Below are 16,794 nucleotides of genomic sequence, written 5' to 3' on the forward strand. Positions count from 1 at the left end.
GGTCTTGGAAAATGGCTTGCCAAGAGTTTTCTTTTGTTTGTTTTTGTTTTTGGTGTTTTTTTTAGCCTCCTTAATATTTATGTGGGGGTTAGGTTTTGAAATAATACTTTTAAATAAAAATGCAGGTCTCTAGCTTCATTTAATATTAGTAGGCTTCCTTCTTGGGCCATCCATCCCTGTGGCAGTTCTACAGCATAGTAGTAGCTGCCTTAAGTTGGAACTTGGGTTTCCTCATTCACCATAGAACAAGGTACATTTTTTTTTAATTTTTCCAACAACTTACATTTGATTCTGCTGTATATAATTCTTAAAATGATAAATTAAAAAAAATTGAGGCTTCTTGTGGCCACATTGTAGTAGAAAAATCCAGGGGATTTTAAGGAGCTATTATTCATGTGAAAAGGCTCTTCTAACTTTAAAAATTTATTCTAAGGATTGCTGTTATAAAAGGTTATCATCCTTAATTAATAGTTCTTTTTGTTTTCAAGATGCAGCATGACTCTTTATTGTGAAGATAAATAGCCATCTTTGGTGGGGAAAACTCACAGAATGATTAGTCATTTATAAGGTTATGTTATCTGAATCTCCTTTTTCTACATTATATGCTTCAAACTTTTCATTACATTTTGAAGACATAGTGTTCTACATCTAATTTAATTAGCCACAGCTACTTAAGCCCACTTCACTTATCATCTCTCTGATGGAAGCTCAGCATACAGTGACCTCCAAAGCAGATTCCCTGGTTATGTATACAACTCATTCCTCGTTTGTGTTGTTTGCGTTGCTCTAAGGGACCTTGGATACATCATCCTCTCCCTGTTTCTCTTATCTATTTTTGTGCTCTGGTCTCCAGACTAGTATTTAAGTTGTTTTTGAGAAGTCTTATAACACTGGTCAAAGAAGATATTGGCCATGCCATCATTTGCAACTCTCCAAGCTTCAGAATGAGGGCATAGTAGTAATAGCTACCTTAAGTTGTAACTTGGGTTTCCTCATTCACCATAGCCCATGGTACTTTCTATTTTTCTTTCAAAGTCAAGGTCACATTTTTATTTGACTCTAAAATTGAATTTCATATCTAATACCTGTGATTTTAGAATGTGGGCTCTTAATAACAAAGCCTAAGGTCATAAGGTCAAATACACTCTTGTGTTTATTCCCTGCACAAGTAGTGGGTTTTGTCCTTGAAGCTTCTCTCTCTACCAGCCTGAATCTTATTCGGGGTGGTCACAATAAACCTGGGTACCTGGTTGCACTGTCCCAAATGGTAACAATAGGAAATATTTATTGATCACTTACCTATTGCAACTCCTGAAGTTTTGCATTTCTGGTTTAATCCTCACACAACCTTATGAGCTATATAATATACCATACTGCAGATAAGAAAACAGGTTAATACTCAGTTAATAATGCTTGGCACATGGTTAATAACAAGTGTAAGCTGGGATTGTCACCACCTTTATTATGAAAGATTCATAGTCTTTCCCATTTTAGCAGCAACATAAACTGCCTTTTTCTTGTATGTCAGGTATGATTTGATTTTAAACCGAAGAACCTGTATTTTTCTGTTAGCTCATCCCTAGTATTCTTAATAATTATGCATTAGTGTAATTGATCAAGTGCTTACATATATAAACAAATGTCTTCAGTAATCAAACTTCACAAATTTTAAATTGAGCTCATATGCAGTGATGTGTTTTCTAAAGTTGTTTTAATTACATAATTTTAATTTTCATCATTTATAACAAAACTCAATTATTTTAGGCACAATTTCCACAAGCTTAATATCATTGAAATAATTCAGAATCACCTTATACTTAGTGATTGGACCATATAAAACCTGCTCTATGTCCTTCATCACTTGTAAGACTGAATGGATGGTTTATCATAACTGCTATTCCTACTCTTAGTCAATAAGTATTTGAAGATTCTCACTTATGGAGAAGGATGCATCATAGTGTAATCATATCAGTAGGCCTCTACCTAGGATCAGGTTTGAAGAGCTGAGGTAATATCATTTAGCAAGTATTTTAGAGAGCTCATTTTGCTTTACTAGTACCCTAACTTCCTTTAGAGAGACAAATGACACATGAAGCAGTCATGGTTGTCAGAGATTTGCAGTTATTTGGAAAGTGATGCTCTTGTGAAAAGGTGTGATCATGTTCAGCATAGGAGATGATTGAGCTTAGAGTGTAGGTGAGTCCTTTGGGAAATAGGGTGAGGGGGGAAAACATGCTGTTTGCTGGAGCAATTCCTAGAGCTAAGCCTTGGGGAGGAAGTAGTGGGTGATAGGGTATTGTTAAGTCAGAATGAACAAAGGACTCTTTCTTCTGCAATATCAGGTCTTTTAGTTTTATTGATATTCTAATGTGGAGTTGGAAACTCTCAAATCTGCCTACTGGCTGTGCACCTTGATGTCATTATCTGGTAAGCTAAACATTAAGGAGTACTACTGTGCATTTAAAATTTTGCAAACAAGGTGGCAATTCTATTGGTATGGAGGTGCGTGCTTGTTATCACAGTGATGCAGGAAACTAAGACAGGAGAATCACTAGTTTGAGGCCAGCCTCTGCAATTTAGCAAGACCCTGTCTCAATGTAAAACAATAACAACAAAGGTTGGAAATGTAGCTAAGTGGTAGAGCACTCCTTGATTCAATCCCCATTTCTGCAAAAAGAACAACTTAAAAACAATTGGGAAGATGCTTGTTTATGTATGTACCTTGTTTTCTCTAGTCCACATTTCTAATTTCATTTTGGCATTTTTAGTCACTCATCCACCCTTTGTATCTATTTAAATTTCTTTTTTCTGTATCCTGTAAGTGTTTCTCTCCCTCTCTTTTCACTCATTCCTTTTTCCACATTCCCTTTAGTTGGCTATAATCAGTATTCCTATTTCTTTTTTACTTGTCAATACCCGTGGAGTGATGTGGAATACACTTCCCTTTTTCTCACGGCATTTGCTTTGCCTTTTTCTCTTAATTTCTGTCTGTTGCATTCTTCCCCTTCCCTCAAAGAACAGGTTAAACTCCATCTTCTCCTTCAAACTTTGTGGCTTTTGTGGGAGCTCCCTTGTGGCCATTTTCTTTGGATGGAAAAGTATCCCCTTATCCTGTGGTAGGTAGGTAATAGGGAACTAATTATCCATAAGGTTTGAACATAAAAGAGGCTTGGCAGATCACCAGCCTTCACACACTATGCAAATGGCACCTTCTGTCCACTGGTTTTAAGGCACTAAGACCAAGATCAGGATCATTGTGCATTGAATCCCAGGTCCTGCTCCTGCTTTGGGTATTGGGATTTGAATAAAGAACTCCAAAGGCCTGGCCCTGGCCCTGAGCAACTGGGGTCTTGGAAGACTGAGTTACTTTGTTTGGTCAGCACTTTGCTTAGTTGAGGGTGTGAGCATTTGCTGGTGACACCAGAAGTGGGTGGGCTCTGGTCCCACCCCTGCCCCAGGACATCTGCCCTGGGCCACCTGTCCTGAGCCATGTCCTTCCTCTGAAGCCCTCTTACTTGCTTGCACCTCTCCCTGCAGGCCTGTCCTCAGGCCCTGTGGTCTCCATCCCAACACTAATGTTGGCAAACTCTGGTCTCTCCAGGACCCACCTACTGTGTGGAAGAATATCCAAGGAGACCAAACCCAGGTGCAGGCTCCAACACTTGGTAGAAATCACAACTGTGAGGGTCTCTGTGGGTTCCCAGCACCCTCTTCCACATAATGCCCAATGTTGGGCTTTTTCAGCCTGGGGTGTGTGGAATGGGAGAACGTGGAGATCTGATTTATGGAGGCTGGGGGAGGTTGGTGCATCCCCCTCAGTGGACACAACCCCACTGAGGAGACCAACGGGTGCAAGAGGTCACAACTGGAGGCAGGAGGTTGCAACCACAGTGTAATTGTCTGTCTGGACAAGTGCAATGTTCTCCTCTCCTACTCTGATCACATCCTTTTTGCCTACCAGGTGATGGAATCCCCAGAGTCTAGACCACTGCCCTTGATGAGATGAGCCAGGTCCTCAGCAGTCTCCAGACAAAGATGCCTTGTTTGGGACAAGAGGGATCAAGCAGTTCTACATGGGTCATCCCCTCCCCTACCTCAATTCTGGACCTAGCCTGCTCTGCTCAGTACCTCACTAGCATTGCCTACTAAACTTTACTCTTGAACCTGGCAAGGTTAGAGGAGGGCAGACCTGGTCCAGAGACTGGGGCCAGCTCCCTGCCAGGAGGTGTCTTTCCCCTGAACACCCTCTTATGATTTCTTCCCTGGCTCCTCATTTCCTGACCTGAATTCTTGAGGATGAATTCTTTTCTTGCCTTCTTTGTCTCTTCCTTTTCTTGGTTCCATCACATATTTTGCCATGTCCTTCCTGTTCTAAAAGCATGTTCCTGTGATCCCTCTCATTTCCCTGTGCCCATTCTTATGTGTTTTGGTGCCATGGCCAATGTGCTATTCTTGCATGTTCTGTCCAGAGTCAATGGGGAATAGAAAATAAAATACTCACACATGTATATTTTGTAGATTAATTGCCGGGATCAGTTGGAGTGGTTCTCTCTGATGGAGAAGCATATTTAAAGAGTTATCCAGCAGTCTTTATTTATATATGTCTATTTTTCAGGTTAAAGACTACACAAGCCATATTCTTTGTACTCAGACAGTAACTGGACTAGAAACATTTATGCAGCTTTTCTACAGTTGCAATCCACAGTTGCAATGTGCAGTGTTAAGGGCTTTGTGCAGTGCTCAAGAAAATGTATTGTTTAAAGTGACAGGTAAACAGGCAACCTCAGAAATGGAATTTTATGGTTGTCTAGCAAGAGAGTTCCTCTATGCCCAGGAGCTATGTGCCTGAGTTTAAGGTTGAGGCCGATAAGACTTTTGCACAGAGCCTCCTCATACAGGGCATTGCCACAGCAGCTAAGCATCCTGTGCTGAATGCACAGGAACATTCCCAGGCACCAGGCGTGCAACAGCCATGAGGTCATTAGAGACCCCAATCTCAGACACTGCTCTCCCATTCAGTGTCACTGCTCTCCACATTTGGGTATCTCCAACATTTCTCTCTCTCTTTGTTGATCAGCAGTGGCAGTTATTTGTTCCTTATCCCTTAGTACTGGCCTCCAATTCCTCCCCCAGAAATGACTTGGGTAGTCCTGGCTATCCTCCCTCAGTGTTGAGGGAAGGGATAATCCATACCCACTTTCCTCTGTTCTTGCAGCAGGGTCCCTAGAGCATCCTTCCAGGAACTGGGCTGGCAGCCCAGAAGGCTCTAGCTTGGCCCCTGGGAAATGTGCTGGTTTAGCACATGCCTCTTCCAGCAGGTTTCAAAGGTTCTGCTTGCATCTCATACAGAAGCCCTGCTTTAGGTTTATTGCTCTTAATAAGCCCTCCCCAGCACACCTGCTGGGGTCCAGGCTGACTGTGCAGGTAGCTGTGCCCAGGGCCAGGGTTGGGAGAAGGGACAATTCTTCTTCTGGAATTCACCCAGTTGGGTTGGAGCTCTGGTGTTTTGTCAGGTCTTTTCTTTCTTCCTCTGTTTCTTTCCACTCTTTGTGATGAGAGTATTTCCAGAAGTTCCCAAGGTGGAGGAAGTAACACCACAAATTCAGTGAGCAGGTGACCCCTCCCTCACATCCTTTCATTTCATCTGCAGCCCAACAGGAATGAATTTTCCTTTAGATTGGGCTTTGAAAACAGATCCACATGGTCAGTCAAATTCTCAAGTTTCTCAATCTACTTTCTGCAGCTATTAACTGGAATTAGAACCCAGGCATGGCTGTGATCAGTTACTTTCCTCACCCCCCCAAAAAAAATAAATAAATAAATAAATAAAATAAAATAAAATTAACAAACAACTCTAAAAAATTCATCTGAGTCATCCGTATGTACAGCCTTGTTCCAGGGTCTGGAAATACTCCTGTGGTATGCTTTAGTAACACCAAAGGGAGCAGTGGGTGCCACTGGCCATGAGAAGGGCCAGCCATTCAAAATGGGAGTGGCATGCAAGAAGGGAAACATGGGTGAAGAAGTTGCAGTTAGGCTAAAGTCCTGTAAAAGCTTGCACTGGAGGTGTCTGAGATTCTGTTTTACATGTTTTTTTCTTTCTTTCTTTCTTTTTTCCCCAACAAATAAGCAGCTCAGAGTCAGGCAAGAGTGGGATGATGCTCATTGCCACCAAAGCACATTTGAGCTGCCAGGCAGCAGGGACTTTGCTAGTGGTCTTTCATGGCTCATTGTGGAGAGGTAATTTGAGGAAGAAAGCAGTGTTTGGGGGAAGGGAGGAGAAATATGTTTTTGCAGTTAAGAATTTGGAGAAGGTCCAACCTCCCTGACACTCTAGCCAAAGAAGGTCTTCTTCATAGGAATAGCAGTCCCAAAAGAAGAAAATCACCCAAACTTCGGCAAACAAGCGAGGATGTGGACTAGGCTTCAGGCAAATTCCAAAGAGAAGGATGCAGCTGCCTGGGATGGATTTGTACCGAGGAGTTCCAGAGCCAGTTAGTGAGCTGCAGCCTTTGGCATTTGACTCATGCCAGTCATGCTCCTGTGATCCCAATTAATTGGGAGGCTGAAGCAGGAGGATGACTTAAGCTGGAGAGTTTAAGACCAGCATGAGCAATGTAGAGAGACCCTTTCTCGAAAACAAAATGAAACAAAATGCCTCCAGAAGTAGAAGTATCCTCACCAGAAGGAAAAATGATCAAAGAACAGATTTACCATGGACTTTTTCAAAAGCAAAAGAAACACTAAAAGCTATATTAAAATGGATAGATATTTCAAATTCCAAGGAAAATGAATTTCAAATTCAGAATTCTTTCATCATTTAAGTAAAATAGTACATTAGATACAGGTTTGGATGTGAATTTTCTTTGCTTTCTTTCTTCCTTCCTTTGTGTGTGTGTGTGTGTGTGTGTGTGTGTGTGTGTGAGAGAGAGAGAGAGAGAGAGAGAGAGAGAGAGAGAGAGAGAGAGAGAGAGAGATTAATTGATTCTGGGGATTGAATCAGGTTGTTTTACCTCTGAGCCACATCCCCCAGCCTTTTTTTATTTTATTTTTGAGACAGGGTCTCACTGAATTGCCCAGGCTGAACTCAAACTTGCATTCCACCCGCCTCAGCCTCCTGAGTTGCTGGATTACAAGTGTGCACCACTGTGCCCAGTTAGATGTGCATTTTCAAAAACTCCAACGCTCTTTGCATTTCTTTGCAAGGAAGCCTCAGGGGGATGTTCTCTACTAATATCAGAGAGTAAATGAGGAAAGAAGTGGATGCAGTTTCTCTCATTCTCATTAGGCCCAGCTGTTAAATGGCTTTCCATGCATAGTTCAGCTATTAGTATGTTGAATAGTCTTGGGAGAAGGCAGAAACAATAATACTATAGTACGCTGTATTTATAACTAGATACATGGACCCGGATACTTATGAAGCAAAGAGGTTTATTGAGTTCACAGTTTTAGAACTTGAAAATCCAAGATGGATTTAACCTCTGGTGAGGGACTAATGGCAGATGGCATCAAGGAAGAAGTGCATGTAAGAGGGTGAGGGCACATCAGAAAGCTGCAAGCCACCATGAGGGGGAGGTGCTGCACTCATATTTTATAACAACTCTTTCCTGAGAACTCACTCCAGGAGAACAGCATTCCCTTCAAGGCAGCACCACCATGACTTAAGGGCCTCACACCAGGACTCACCTCCTTTTTGTTGGGGGTATTGGAGGTTGAACTCAGGATCACTCTAGCACTAAGCTAAATCTCCAGCCCTTTATATTTTGAGAGAGGGTCTCACTAAGTTGCGAGGCTGGCCTCAAATTTGTGACCCTCCTGTATCTGCGTCCAGAGTAGCTGGGATTAGAGGCATGTGACATTGCTCCAAGTTTAGGCCACACCACTTAATATCACCACAGAGTACCATGATTTCAGCACATAAGTTTGGGATAGACTGTATACATAGCAAATACCTACCCACCATGGGAACTGCAAAATTTTGGCCTCTCTTATAGCCAGGACTTGTAGCTTGGCCCAATTGATGAGATGTATCTGTGTCACATTAAGACATTGAACAGGGCTGAGGAGGGTGATCTATCCTTGGCTCTAGAGTGGCAGCATTAACACACTGCAAGGCTGAGATCCTGGCACAGAAGTGCCAGGGGTACAAACTGGAATCCAGAGTCTGTATGAAATAGCACCAGTTTTACCATGCACAGTGGTGTCCACTCAGTGCACCTCAGTTGTATGTCTTTTCTTGCTGCACTTTGTGTTTTTCCTGGACTTGGCAATTCTCCCAACTTTTTATTTACTTTGTCTTCATTTTACTAATTATGAATTTTTCCTCATACACTTTTATTTTGTGTGGGGGAGGGGGTCGCTCAACCACATACCTACCACTTTTTGTATTTTATTTAGAGACTGGACTCTCTGAGTTACTTGGCCTCTAACCAAAGCTGAGGCTGGCTTTGAACTCACCATCTTCCTGCCAAAGCCTCCTGAGCCTCTAGGATTACAGGCTGGCACCACTTTGCCCAGGTCTTCCACATACTCTTCAACAGGATCATGATTTTTTTTACAATGCAGCAGATATTTCATCATCTTTGAACTTCCTCCCTGCTTAATGAGTGAAAGTCCACTTTTGTTTTTATTCTTCCAGTGTTGGGGATTGAACTCAGGGACACTGTACCACTGAGCTCCATCTTAGCACTTATTACTTCTGTAATTTTGAGACAGGATCCCCCATGTTGCTAAGGCTATCTTCAAACTTGTGATCCTCCTTTCTTAGCTTCCCCAGTAGCTGAGATTTCAGGTGTGTACCCTTGCGCCCAATTGTTACCACTTGATTCTTGGTTGCAAATAAAGCTGCTGACTTGGGGCTGTGAAGTAGCTCAGCCTCACGTGCGTGAGACCACAAAACACAAGGCCTTGTGTTTAAGAATAATAGTACATCTAGCCTAGACATATCCTTTAGGGGGGCCCTGGACTATTTATTTCTCCTGACTTGTACTTCAGGTCAAGAAGTTGGTAAGGACAGCAGAAGTACAGCCTGCTGGGACATCTGCTCCTCTGCTTGTTGAAGTAGAGGATTCAGGTGTATTGGGCTTGTGGGCCAGAGTTCTTTCTTCCCCTGGTTAATCTCTCCTCTGTCTGCTTTTGCCTCGGGTTTTGCTGTCCTCTCCTGCTTCCATCCTGAACCCCCTTTCTTCCACTTCTCTTACTGCAGCCAAAGCCATCTTCCTTGTAGAGGAACAAACAGGCCAAGTCTGACCCCTGCCTAAAATCCTCCCATGGGCTCCTGTTGCAGTTATAGCAAAGCCTGGAATCCTGGCTGTGGCACCAGGGCCCTGCAGGATCACACGCTTGTTGTCATCTCCCCGTTCCCAGTCACCTGTCTTGGGGCCTTTGCACTCCCATCCTGCTGCCTGGAACCCTATGGTTACTCCCATGTCTTGGGTCTTTGTTAGCTTGTCTCTCATCAGGGCCTCACCTATTCAGTGTAACCTCCCCTGATGACCGTCTCCTGCCCACCCTTTCTCTTTTCCACATTCTAGGCATTTTCTTCTTTGAAATCATCTTGTTTATTCATTCCCTTCCTTTTAAAATTTGTCTGTTTCTATTAGACTACAACTTCTCTAGGAGAAGGGGTGGTGCCTGTGCAGCGCCTAGTGGGAAACTAGAAGGTGCTCACAGAAATGCCTGCTGAAGAACTGGGCCAAGGAGGGAGCCTCCTCCATCCTGCTACTCCTAGGGTCTCCGGGAGGCTGTGTGGTTGAAGGGTCTTTGTGCTTTTTCTGGTAGACAGAGCCAGATGGCAGTTTCTGGGACCTTCCTGGCAAGTGTCTAGGAGTTCTGCTGGGAACTGGGCCCCCTGGCAAACACCTTCTGACCCTGAAGTGCCCACTCACTTGTCCACAGAGGTTGGATAATGGGAAAAGTGTCAATTTCAGTTAAGAAGGGACTCTATATATTGAACCCAGGTCAAGGAGCCAAGCCCAGACACTGCTGGCTCAGCATGGTGCAACAGGCTGGCCTCTGCGATCACCAGTCACATACCTCACAAGTACCTCTGCAGGGTTTTCTCTTTCTCCTTGGTTGAGGAGGCTGTTGGTCTTGTATCCTCCCAGCTTGGGTTTGGGGTAGACACTTGGACTGTGTGCATTTCTGCCTTCTCGAGGTTTCTGTGACTGAGGCCCCTTTTCTCAGGTTAGTTAGGTTGTGAATTCTGGCTCTGGTATCCAGAAAGGATATGATATCTTGTCATTGGGTTCAGACTCATAGGCATGGCTCCTGTGCTTGAGCAGCTCATGGATACTCCATAGGCGACATGGAGGGAACATGGCACACATTGCCTGGGGTTCCCTCAGGGAGATGTTTGTCACACAAATGGGCAGGACACATCTTCACTTCTTTCTCTCAGGGCCTGTCCACTAGGCCTGGAGTGACTCATGTGTTCCCCTGGAAATCCATTGCCCAGGACGTGTAACTGAAGGTCCCAAAGCCTGTCTTTACATCAGCAGAGGCTGGGCGGCACTGCCTGGTCAGTTAGTCACGTTTGAAATGGCCAGGGAAAAGCAGTAGAGTCTACCAGACTGGGAAGGTTCTGGCCCAGAGCCCTGGCAGAGGTTTAGGATAAAGAAAGGGAATCCCTCAGGTATCCGGGGCTCAGCCAGGCCACCAGGCAGTGGGACTGTCAGCCTAGAGGGGCAGTCAATGGTTGCAGCTTCAGCTGGAGGAAGGATCTTCAGTTTTGGTGTATGTCCCTACTTGCCCTCCCTCAGAAGGCACAGAAGCATTCGTGCTCCTGGCAGTGAGGCCCGTGGGCCACAGTGTGTTCCTTAAGATGTTTGTGGAAATTACTTTGTGGCCTGTGTAAGGCCCAGGTCAGACCCCAACATGTTACTTAGCCTTGGGCTAGAGAAAGAACAGCCAACAGGGACACTCCAGGACACAGGAAGGGATGACAGGGTTTCCTGAGATGGAGACCCACAAGTATCTCTGCTGTCCTTCAGTTGCCTTTTGGACCTAGTGGCCAAGAGGTGGGAGGAACTGAGTCTGTGCTCTGCTACTTCCCTGATGCTCTCTGAATGTCAGGCTTGGACAGAACAGTCATCTTGGGAAGGCAGAGGCCTGGGATGGAGGGATTGCTAAAGTTTCATCCTAGAATGATGCCACCCTTGCTCCTGGGGTGCACCTGGCCTTCTTTGACCCTCTGTCTAGGCCATCTCACCTGCTCCCATGGGTCTCCATTTGTCACATGCTGGCTCCAGATTAAATATCTGCAACCCCACAGATGGCTCCCATGGGTTCTGGACCAGGTCACTTGGCCTCTGACAGGGGCACACCTGTCTTTATTTGTGTCAATCAGCAGTTCAGATTTCATCTGTCTGAGGTGGACCACCTGTTGCCTCATCACCAGGGCTCTGTATCACCCTCGGCTTCCCTGGGCAGGCAATAACCATCAGCCCTGCAGACTCCCAGGCCCAAACCCTTGGCTATCCATGGCTCCTCTCCACCTGAACCCTTTCCTTTTGGGAGCATGTTGGATTCTGCTTGATGTTCAGTGCTGGGTCAAGAAAACTCACTGATGCTCACCCACTGCTTCTTCGACTTGATTCTCATCAGTCCCTCCATAGCACTGCCAGTGGCTTTGTCTTGGATGAAAGTCACATCCCATCATTGATTTTCCAAAAAACCCTCCTAGGTCACCCATCTCACTAAGAGCAGAAACCCAGGTGCTGCCCTGTTTTCCAGGATGTGCAGGATTCAGTCCCTCATGACCTTGACCCCCATCTCTATCATGTCTCCCCTCCACTCTCTGGCCCTCACTCCAGGTCCTTTCCATTGGGGTCTTTCCTAGCCTACTACATGCGGTGTCCCTGCCCTCCAGCTACTCTCCATGACAGCACCATGTGGCACTGTCCTCCCCTACATTTGGGCCATGTGTGGGCACTCTGCTTCCCTGCCTATGTACTTGTGGACCAGTGTCTCCCTGCAGCTCCTCCTGCAATCCCTAGCACTTAATCAGGCTTCATACTTACTAGTGGAATTAAGGAATGTATCCAAGACTGAGTGATACATATAAAATAAAAAACCTAGTAATGCATGAATGCAAGTTATGAGATGAAGCTATTAAAGATAACCACGAGTTCTTGAATTCATAAATCAGGCAATTGTTCCTGGACAGGCGTAAAGAACGTGGCTTACATTGACAAATGCCATGAGGGCTGGCAGCAAGCTCAGCGATGTGGCCAGCAAGAAAGTTTTCTGGGGACTAGGGAGGTGTTGTGGCACACTTTTAGACTCTGCAGGAGCTTGGTACCTGAAACATTCTTCTACAATTTGTCCCTAGAGGCCTCTCTCCAGCCACACATTGCCACTACCTTTCCCTGTTCTCATTATGAAACTGTTTCCAGACACTTTGGACAAAGTTTGAATTCTGAGCTAACCAGATGCTCTAGATGAGGTCTTCCATCAGTGACAGTGGTCAGGCGGATTGCCTGTTTGCCTCTAGATGGCAGTACAGAGGACACAGGTTGGCTCACAGAGGCAGGGCACCTTCCCAGAAAAGGACTTTCTAGACACTGGAAACTTCCATAAAGGAAATGTGGCTGCACTCATGGAAAGATACGGCAAGTGGCAGAAAACCCAACTGAAACTTCTCTGGAGAGAAGAGAGAGTGAGACAGGAAAGGAAGAAGGGACAAGCTACAGACATGGCCAGGTCCAGGGACTCAGTGACATCCTCGTGCCCATGCTTGTGTTCTCCATTTCCATTTTGAGTTCTGCTTTCCTATGTGGGTCTCTTCTCGGTTTCTGTCCCTAAGTGCAGTGGACAGTTCCTAGAAGCTTCATGTCAATAGTATATCTTTTCTGCTACTCCAGAAGGAAGTTTGGACATTGAAACCTAGTCAATGGACTTGATATTCACATGCCCTTCCTGGGATTATTGGAGCCAGGGAGGTGACATCCAGCGATGGGTTGGGCCTGAGTTCCATTCCTGTGTCCCATCTGACCCACACTTGAGGGGAAACTCTGACTTCTGATTGGCTGGGCCTGTGTCTCATGCCATCTTAGTGGCTAGGAGTGAAGTCAACCCATCTGAACCATGTGGACCAATGTGTGAGGCACTTGTGAAAAGTCTCCAGATAGAAAACCAAAATGATTTCAACACCCAGAAGCCCCTCAGGCCCTCAGGCTGGGGTGACTCTGCTGCCAAGATAGATGAGCGGTTCTCCCTTGTCATTCTCCACGTGGTTGAAATCATGAGCACCTGGTTTTGGTTCCAGGATCCTTTTGTTCACCCTTATGTCTGTGAGATTCATTTACATTATGGCATTGTGTGTGCCTTTGCAGATTATTCATCCTCCCTGTGATATAACATTATACTTGGAAAGAATAACCGCAGTTTATTTCCCCACCCGACTGCTGATGTGAGTTTGTCAGCCTGTCCCAAGCAGTGATGTCACAGTCACTCTCACGTGTCTCTGGGCCCATCTGTTGAGGAGTGGATGTGTTGGTGCAGGGCACAGGTGTGTTCACCTTTCATAGATTCTGCCAGAGAGTTTTCCAAGGTGGTTATATCAGTTTGCATTCTTGTACAGTTCTGAAGTCCCTGAATTTGCTGACATCTGTGAGAGGGAGAGTGATGGGTCTGGGCTTTGTCCAGAGCAGAGGGTTGAGGCTTTTTGGCTGATGAACTCTGAGTCCTGGGAACAGAGAGAGGGAAGGAGATCTGGCTTTCTCCTGTCCTGTCTCCTGTTCACTCTCTATCCTGCACAAGCCTTCATGGGTCTTCCACTTTTTCACTTTCTGTGGAATTATTTCCCTGCCACCTAGCTGGGGAAGTATGGTTGAAGACTTCACTTCCAGTGTGCTGAGGGCAGGGGAGCAGGAGTGCATTTTCTCAGAACCCAGGCCTTTTGTTCAGAGCTCCTGGTAGGGCTTCCCTTGTGTGCTCATCTTGGCCTCACCAGATTAGTTGACCCAGTGTGTCCCACTGACTTCCCCACTTGGCCAAAGAACATATGGCATCATAGACATATTCTCCAGGATTCCTGATCATCCCCCAGGTTTTGAATAATAAAGGAAGGGTTTGGCCTGGCCATTCTAAGAAAGAGGAACCTCAAATAGGATGTGGTTTCACAATCCAAGGAATCATCTGCCAGCAGCAGTGCCCTGGGATGACAAGGCAATGTGTGAATCACACTGCTCCAAGCCACTTGCGCATCCCACTAAGGATGCCTGGCCCCAGCTGGCACTGCCATCAGAGAATATCACTCTTAAATTAAACATGTCTATAGCTGGGTACCACTACACATGCTTGTCATCCCCACTACTCAGGAGGCTGAGGCAGGAGGATCGCAAGATTGCATTCAACCTGGGCAACATAGTGAAGCACTCTCTCAAAACAAACGAAAACTAAATGTCCTTTCAACTACTTTCAAAAGTCATTTAAATACAGGAGACTGTGATGTTACAGTAGGTAGGGGAGTTTCATGGGATTGCTTTCCTTTTTTTGTAGTGCTGGGGATGGAACCCAGGGTCTTGTGCATGCTAATTATCTCTAATACTGAGTGACCTCCTCCAAAACATTGATATATTTTATTGCATTAATAATAAAAACTTCTCTTCACCAAAAAGTGATCATATACAAAGAGAAAAGATGACTCAGAGTACGAAGAAAACATTTCCACTTCATTTAATCCACAAAGGAATAGAATGTAGAATATATAGATTCTATAAACTAACAAGAATAAGATAAGTAACCCCACAGGACACATGCCAAGGTTATAAGTAGGCTTTCTGCAGAAGCTAAACATTTTGTGAATTATCAGCGAAAAGCAATTTAAGCAAAGTAAGCCAATTTCATACACATCAGATTGGCAAAAATGAGTAAGTTTGACAATAGCAAATGCTGAGGGTAATTTGGAGATCAAGCATGAGCTCACGATGGGCAGCACCACCTTGAGGAAAACATGGGGGTACTTGAGCAAGTGAATGATGGATTTATACCTATCATAGGTTTCACTATATGGGACTCTTGGTCACTTGACATGTAGATAGTGCACAGTTGAGGAATGAACTTCAAAACATTCTGTTTGTTTGGGAGGCAGCTCAGTAGTAGAGCAATTGTTTCACACGCAAAAAGCCCTGGGTGCCATCCTCAGAATTGCACCTCCATCCCCCCCCCCAAAAAAAACACAGTTTATTTAATTTACATTAATTGAAATTTAGAAATTGATACCTGGTCTTTATCAGAAAAGCTTTATTTGTTTGGAAAAAATTGGGTTGGTGAATATTTTTAACCTGTAAATAGTGTGAAAATTTTGAGTAGACAAAATAGTTTTTGTGGTATTTGTTTAGGTTGGGCTGGGGATAGAACCCAGGGCCTTGAACATGTTAGGTAAGTGCTCTGGCACTGAGCTAAACCACCATCCAAGGCCAGTTATTTCTGATTAAAATCTGAAAGGGAAATGGCAGAAAACAAAAAGAAAAAGAAAAACTGGCAATGAAATAAGCATAAACTATACAAAAGATTTCAAAGGCTCAATACTAAAAATAGTTGGAATATCTATAGTATTTTTTCCTGTGTTGATTTCATGTCAACATGATGATAATTTGGATACATTGGACTAAATAAAATGCATTCTGTCCTTAATTTTACCTGTATTTTCCCTTTTAATTTGAATATTTTCCTTGACATCAAACATGAGGTTCACTTACTGCTCTTGGACCAGCCTCCTCTCTGCTCCAAGGTGCAGGCTAGGAACCCAGTATAGGAATATATATTGTAGCATTTTTTTGTAACAACTAAAGAAAATAGAAACAAACCTTCACAATTTATCACCATGATCAGGGCAAATATATGGTGCTTTCTTTATACAGTGAAATACCTTGCAGGAGTTAAAATGAATGTACTACTGCTACATGTATTCATCCACGTGGATGGATCTAAGGAACATAAATTGAGTGGCCAAAGCAGGTTGCAGAAGATTCACTAGTTTAGGAAGGTTGAAGGCATTCAAAAATATTAGGACTTCTTTGTGGATACAAATTAGTAGTAAAAACACTGATGGAGGCTATAGATAAACAGATTCCAGATGGTGGTGACCTGGAGGGGAAGCTGGGGGTGAGGGAAATGAGGGGCTGACCTGGTTCTGGAGTGTATGGAATACAAAATTTCTCTGTAATGTTTTGTTATGTATGTGGTGGGGGCAGGTTGGGGGCTCAGTTCAATCAATATATCTCACCAAATCTTACATACACACACACACACACACACACACAAATACACACACACTGGGGTGCACACCGGTTACTCCAATTGCTTAGGAAGCGGAGACAGGAGGATTTCAAGTTCAAAGAGAGTTTCAGAAACTTATCAAGGCCCTAAATACCTCATGGAAACCTTGTGTCTAAATAAATACAAACATAGGCTGGGGATGGGGCTCAGTAGTTTCATTCCCCTGGGTTCTATCCCGGTGGAGGAAAAAATCAATAAAAAGGATGGGGGATGTAGTTCAGTGTTAGAGTGTCCCTGGTTTAAATTCCCAGTGCAAAAAATAAAAATACAAATTTTGTCCAGTTATAGCCTTTGGCCTTTCGCGAATCCTGAGTTGTACACCCAGGCACACTGCCATCTCTCCTTGCTAGCTGGTGGCCATGATGGTAGCGTCTCCCTGATGCATACTTTCCAGAGGAAAATTATTTGGTCTATGGGCCCACGGTGAGGGAGGCAGATGTGTCCACCAGGGTGAGAGGCAGCCGAGTGCAGACAGTTATCTGGGGCAGTAGGAGCAGCAGCTACCTGGGC

General features: G+C 44.4%; 1 pseudogene; it reads left to right on the top strand.

Annotated features, from left to right (window-relative positions):
- Positions 1-661: 661 nt before the first annotated feature.
- LOC124100984 (small nucleolar RNA SNORA70) lies at positions 662-808 on the top strand (annotated as a pseudogene).
- The last annotated feature ends 15,986 nt before the right edge of the window (positions 809-16,794 follow it).

This window comes from Marmota monax, unplaced genomic scaffold, assembly GCF_021218885.2.
Source record: "Marmota monax isolate L192 unplaced genomic scaffold, Marmota_monax_Labrador192_F-V1.1 WCK01_AAM20220418_F8-fsc00643, whole genome shotgun sequence".
Classification (NCBI taxonomy): Eukaryota; Metazoa; Chordata; class Mammalia; order Rodentia; family Sciuridae; genus Marmota; species Marmota monax.